Here is a 7,426-nt window from a genome sequence, read left to right as displayed (position 1 = left end):
GAATTTAGTATGAAGCAGAATTTTCAGGTTCACAGAAATATTTAAGGTCTATTAAATGGCAACCCAGTCCAGTATTCTTGCCTGGAGAATCCCATGGACTGAGGAGCCTACTGGGTTACAGTCCACAGGGTCACAAAGAGTCGGACACAACTGAGTGACTTCACTCTCACTTTAGTTAATATGAGTAATGAAAACATTCAGTACACCATATGTGCCTTTACAAAACCTGATTCCATAGGTTGATTCTAGCTCACTGTTAAACTCTGACTTTTTATAGTATCTTTTATCATATACTGCTTTGCAAACAAGCCATGATATTGAGACACAATGTTTCGTTTAAGATTTGCATACAAAAGTTTGGGCCAGAGAGAGTTGAAGAAAGAAGCTAAGGACCTCTTCAAAATCACAAAATACATGACTGGGAAAACTGAAATTAGGATTCACAGCAGATGAAGTTTTCATTTTCTCTTTACAAATTTACACTGCTGCTGCCTTTATTTAAAAATGAAAGTCTATGTTTCTGTATACAAAAATATTTAAAGATCAAAAACACTACTGATGCTCAATGACTATCTGTTGGTCATCTTCAGGGCATGGGGTCCTCTTGGGTGGTGCAAGTTGATATGCAAGGATTCCTTGGAAAATAAAGGAGCTCCAGAAGTATCCTAATAGCAACCATCATTTACTTATTGGTTCCCAAATACACTGCTAAGCAATTAATAAATATTATTGTATTCTTAGATGATCTCATCCATATTTTATAGATGAGGAAACTGGGCTAGAGAAAAATTAGTTGTCCAAGAACACAGAGCTAGCATGGGGTAGAAGTGAGATTAGAACCCAAGTTTGTATGATTAAAAATGTGTGCTTATTTACCACAACATCATGCTATATTTTTCCTTGGAAACCAATTTTATTTTTCATTTAACACACTTAGATTTCAAAGGAATTCCTGAAAAGATAAAATAAATTCAGTTTGATTACAGAAACCAGAGATCCAGTAGGACTAAGATGTTGGAGTCATTTCAGCTATTCTGCCATCTCTAAGGGTGGAATGAAAGGAAAAGAAAATCTATACATATTAAGTAATTAACATGAGCCAGGCTTGGCTTTATATATATATATTTGTAAGTCTTCCAACAACCTTGTTACCATAGTTCACTTCTACTTTTTCCTATGCTCATCACTTCTCCCTTACTTGATTAGTAGTCACTACTTAGGGACCTGATCCTTTTCTTCCTTCAGGCATGACACTCCAGTGGCTGCTGTCAATTATTCTATTCCATCTCCCTGGATTTATATGTAGATAATTGGTATAGGCCAATTTAATCGAAGCTCTTCTGTGGGATGTTTCCTATTAGATCCAAGAGACACAGGTCTGTGTTTTTAGTCAAAAATTCATGAAGAGAATGATTGTAAAAATAATAAAAATATATCTAGAACTTTCTCTGGTTTTGTTGTGAGTATTGTGGGGTCAGTTCATTTTCAGCTAGTTCCTTGGTCCGACTTATATTTCTCAAAATCTATAGGCCCCTTCCTATGTAGTCGGTACTAACCACAGGGTTTCATCTATTGCCTGTAGCTTCCAAGGAGGTTCCCTCTGTTATAGCTTCTTCTGTCTGCTGGTCTCTTCAGTGTCTGGTTTCCGCCCTGACACAAAGGGGACAGTGGTGGACACTTTTTTTTTTTTTAGGCTCACTTGTTCAGTCACACTGTGGGGAGGGAGGGACGCTGCAAACGAATAACACTGGCGTGCGCTCGCAGTGCCTCAGCCACACTGGGTCTGCCACCACTCACGGCGCGTGTAGCCTCCCTGCCCACACTGCTCAGGCTCTAGGTTGCTCCGCCGGGAAACATCCATGGCCAGCCCTGGGCTGCTTGCACCTCCCGGGTCCAAGCCACTCAGCTTCAGGCACTCAGGTAGTCCTCAGAGGCGCAGACTCGGTTGGGCCTGTGTTTTGTGCCCTTCCCAGGTCCGAGCAGCTCAGGTGATGAGGTGTTTGGCGAGTGCGATTGCTGCGACTTATTGCCTCCCCGCCACTCGGTTTTTTGGGTGTATAACCGGCACACCTTCTCAGGCGGATGTTGACTGTCCAGACACCCAAGAAGTTTTAGTTAGCAAAAAAGCCTGCTTACAGTTTTATAGATAATGTCTTTCTGGGGCTGTGATAAAAAATATACAAGCAACTCACAGCTCAATTCCAGAAAAATAAGTGACCCAATCAAAAAATGAGCCAAAGAACTAAATAGACATTTCTCCAAAGAAGACATACAGATGGCTAACAAACACATGAAAAGATGCTCAACATCACTCATTATCAGAGAAATGCAAATCAAAACTACTATGAGGTACCATTTCACGCCAGTCAGAATGGCTGTGATCCAAAAGTCTACAAGCAATAAATGCTGGAGAGAGTGTGGAGAAAAGGGAACCCTCTTACACTGTTGGTGGGAATGCAAACTAGTACAGCCACTATGGAGAACAGTGTGGAGATTCCTTAAAAAACTGGAAATAGAACTGCCTTATGATCCAGCAATCCCACTGCTGGGCACACATACTGAGGAAACCAGAATTGAAAGAGACACGTGTACCCCAATGTTCATCACAGCACTGTTTACAATAGCCAGGACATGGAAGCAACCTAGATGTCCATCAGCAGATGAATGGATAAGAAAGCTGTGGTACATATACACAATGGAGTATTACTCAGCCATTAAAAAGAATGCATTTGAATCAGTTCTAATGAGGTGGATGAAACTGGAGCCTATTATACAGAGTGAAGTAAGCCAGAAGGAAAAACACCAATACAGTATACTAATGCATATATATGGAATTTAGAAAGATGGTAACAATAACCCTGTATACGAGACAGCAAAAGAGACACTGATGTATAGAACAGTCTTTTGGACTCTGTGGGAGAGGGAGAGGGTGGGATGATCTGGGAGAATGGCATTGAAGTACGTATAATATCATATATGGAACGAGTCGCCAGTCCAGGTTTGATGCACGATACTGGATACTTGGGGCTGGTGCACTGGGATGATCCAGAGGGATGGTATGGGGAGGGAGGAGGGAGGAGGGTTCAGGATGGGGAGCACATGTATACCTGTGATGGATTCATTTTGATATTTGGCAAAACTAATACAATTATGTAAAGTTTAAAAATAAAATTTAAAAATAAATAAATAAATAATGAAAAAAATTTAAAAAATAAAATAAAATTTTAAAAAAAAGAAAAAAAATTCATGAAGAGAAAGCTGATCCAAGGGGAAGGAAATAAAGGGAAATGAAGTGAGAAATCTTGACACTGTTGGACTCTCTGGCTTTGGGCAGCCCTGAGCTTCATCATTGCCCTTGATTCAATTTGATTATATCAGCCAAAACATTATCTTAATTGCCAAAAACAATTTTTATTGGGTTTTAATTATTTGAAACCAGAAGACTCCTAGCTATTTTGATAAAGCAAACAGGAATTCAGAAGCTCAGTACAATATCTCACTAACCAGGGAGTGACTAAACAGAATGAAATCCAAGCAAATCTACTTCTCAGGTTTAGCTCCTTTTTTCCTTATGAATTCTTACTTTACAATAGAATTATATATGTGTTTGAGTCTCTGATATACAACTAATAGGGATGGTTATATTCTTCTTTTCATTTATCTAAACTGTGAGTAGAAATTAAATGCTAGACACAGTGTTCTTATACAACAAGTCCACACCGCCTTTACTTTGAGGAATAAATACCACCTTAGTGGCTGTAAAGAGTTAATCTAATTCATCCAAACTTCTTTTGGAGAAGTAAGACTTTGATTTCAATGTAATGGAATGAAAGAGGTACAATCAGGTGAAACTCTAAATATAGATGACCTAACTTACATTCCATCTAAAGAGATTCAGCTTTCTCACATTTCCCCCCAAAAGTATCTTGGCATATCTTCTATTTCTTTTCACACATATCTGAGCAACTATTTTCTTCATGTACTGCCTACTTCAGAACATAGCTGTAAAAAATTTCCCTAGAAAATGCTATAAATGCAACTTCAAGCATAAGATCAGCAAAGCCAGTACAAAAAATAAAAGTAGAAAAACTGGAAGAGGAGGAAAGAAGTACTAATGCACTGGATTTCGGCATAAACTAAACTGTTTTTCTCCTAAATATTAAGGATCCTAAATCAAACCTAATCGTGATACAGACATATAAAAAATTATTAGCTAATTGAGTTTGACCAGAGTGAATCAATTATAATGGAGAGAAGACAGGTCGATATTAAGAATTATACAGAGACTAATGAGGTTCTGGGAAGGGTTCCCCTCTCTGTTTTGTTTCTGATTTTACCAAATTTCAAAATATGAAAAGAAAGCTGGAATAACATTCATCTTTAAATCACCATTATGTAGTATTCCTAAATATCATTATTCACACAGTTATATGAATAATGGAAATTGATGTTTTTGACATATGTTTTAAATATTGTATGGAACTATCTAATCAACATTGAAGTTTTATAGTGTGGATCCTTGAAATCAATTTCTTAAAGTTAAGAAATTACATGGACCTCTCTGCCTCCTGATATTATAGTGATTATATTTATTATATTTATGGAATAAGAAAGTACCTAAAGTGAAATGCTCCTTTAAGTTCAATAATGTTTACAAGTAATTTGAAAGCTATTTCCACAAAATATTTACCTATATATATAATGGTAATATGTATATGGTTAAATATACTATATACACTATATATAGACTGTCTTTTTATTATCTTAGTGGGACAAAAAACTATATGATCACCCTCCTTATCAAAGCACAACTAATATTTATCATAATTGTTTATCTGTCTTTATTTACCTATAAGCATTATAAAAGCTAAGTTCTTCTTTCATTTATTTAAAATAAATAAAATACACTATGCTTATTTTTATCATATTTTTGTATTTATTTAAAATATACATAACAGAATGGCACGTTATATATATTGAGTGAATGTTTGTATAATGGGTAAATATTCTAATGAAAACCTAATTGACCTAATTAACCTAAAATGAAAATGTGTATTCTAATATACACTGAAAACTTAGAAAATATTCAAGGCTTGAATTCACAAAAGTTATGCAATACTTAGAGAATATATAGCATACTTGATCTCAGGGACATCAATTGCTTTGAATGTTGAAAATATTACTAGGTAATATTCTGGGCCTGGCTCCACCATCCACATTATATATTATATATTATACTATTTAATACTCATAGTAAGTCAGTGAATGGGGAAAGCATTAATATTCCAGCAAGATTAAGAGTTTATTCACAGTTACAAAACTAGTAAGTTGCCAAGCCAGATGATAGCCTCTGTTTTTAAATACATTTTCATATTCTACTATCTTTCTATATGAAAAAACTTGGAAAGAGTCATAAGTTAGTTATAAGAAGAAATGAAATGTCATTCAATTTTTTGTGGAGGTTGAGGAATGATAAAACAAAGATTTAGATTTCGTTATATTAGGAACAGAGATAATTCCTGCAAAGTCTAGACTAATTAATATATTTGTGAAGAAACCGAGGTGTTTTTTTTTTTTTTTTGAGTTTTTTATTTGCATACCCTAATTTAAACAGTTTTTAAAATAATCCAACTTGTTAGATAATCATAAGGGATTTGATTTATGTCACACCTGAATGGTCTAGTGGTTTTCCCTACTTTTTTAAATTTTAGTCTGAATTTGGCAATAAGGAGTTCATTATCTGAGCCATAGTCAGCTCCTGGTCTTATTTTTGCTGACTGTGTAGAGCTTCTCAATCTTTGGCTGCAAAGAATATAATCAATCTGATTTCAGTATTGACCATCTGTTGATGTCCATGTGTAGAGTGTTCCCTTGTGTTATTGGAAGAGGGTGTTTGCTATGATCAGTGTGTTCTCTTGGCAAAACTCTATTAGCCTTTGCCCTGCTTCATTCTGTACTCCAAGGCCAGATTTGCCTATTACTCCAGGTATTTCTTGACTTCCTACTTTTGAATTCCAGTCCCCTATAATGAAAAGGATATCTTTGTTGGGTATTAGTTCTAGGAGGTCTTGTAGGTCTTCATAGAACCATTCTGTGAAATGGTGAAAAATTCTTAAAGAGATGGGAATACCAGATCAACTGACCTGGCTCTTGAGAAATATGTATGCAGGCTAAAAGGCAACAGTTAGAACTGGACATGGAACAACAGACTGGTTCCAAATCGGGAAAGGAGTACATCAAGGCTGTATTCTGTCACCCTGCTTATTTAACTTATATGCAGAGTACATCATGAGAAATGTTGGGCTGGATGAAGCACAAGCTGGAATCAAGATTGCTGGGAGAAATATCAATAACTGCAGATATGCAGATGACATGACCCTTATGGCAGAAAGTGAAGAAGAACTAAAGAGCCTCTTCATTGAAGTGAAAGAGGAGAGTGAAAAAGTTGGCTTAAAGCTCAACATTCAGAAAACTAAGATCATGGCATCCTGTCCCATCACTTCATGGCAAATAGATGGGGAAACAATGGAAACAATGACAGACTTTATTTTGGGGGGCTCCAAAATCACTGCAAATGGTGACTGGAGCCATGAAATTAAAAGACACTTACTCCTTGAAAGGAAAGTTATGACCAACGTAGACAGCATATTAAAAAGCAGAGACATTACTTTGTCAACAAAGGTCCATCTAGTCAGAGCTATGGTTTTTCCAGGAATCATGTGTAGATAGATGTGAGAGTTGGACTATAAAGAAAGCTGAGCGCCGAAGAACTGATGCTTTTGAACTGTGATGTTGGAGAAGACTCTTGAGAGTCCCTTGGACTGCAAGGAGATCCAACCAGTCCATCCTAAAGGAAATCAGTCCTGAATGTTCATTGGAAGGACTGATGCTGAAGCTGAAACTCCTGTACTTTGGCCACCTGATGCAAAGAACTGATTCATTTGAAAAGACCTTGATTCTGGGAACGATTGAAGGCTTTAAGAGAAGGGGACAACAAAGGATGAGATGGTTGGATGGCATCACTGACTTGGACATGAGCCTGAGTAAAGTCTTGGAGTTGGTGATGGACAGGGAGGCCTTGCATGCTGCAGTCCATGGGATCACAAAGAGTCAGACATGATTGAGCAACTGAACTGAACTGAATTTAACTTTTTGTAACTATTAAAATCAGGGTTCTAACTTAATGATAAACAAAATATTAGAATACTGTATTAGAATTTATGATAGATACATAACCAGGAAAATAATTGTGCTTAATTCTTACTATCTTAGAATCTCAGATTTGGAATGTACAATTACTCAAACATTCTGACTTCTGCTTCAAATTTTTGGAGAAAGTAGAAAGGAAAGAATTTTGCTAGTAGTAAAAGTGATCATAAGATCACTTATTCAAATTTTAAACAGTTAAAATTTTTAGTTTGTCAGT

This window comes from Bison bison, unplaced genomic scaffold (genome assembly GCF_000754665.1).
Source record: "Bison bison bison isolate TAMUID 2011002044 unplaced genomic scaffold, Bison_UMD1.0 scf7180017864098, whole genome shotgun sequence".
In the NCBI taxonomy this organism is placed as follows: Eukaryota; Metazoa; Chordata; class Mammalia; order Artiodactyla; family Bovidae; genus Bison; species Bison bison.
Note: the sequence above shows the minus strand (reverse complement) of the source record.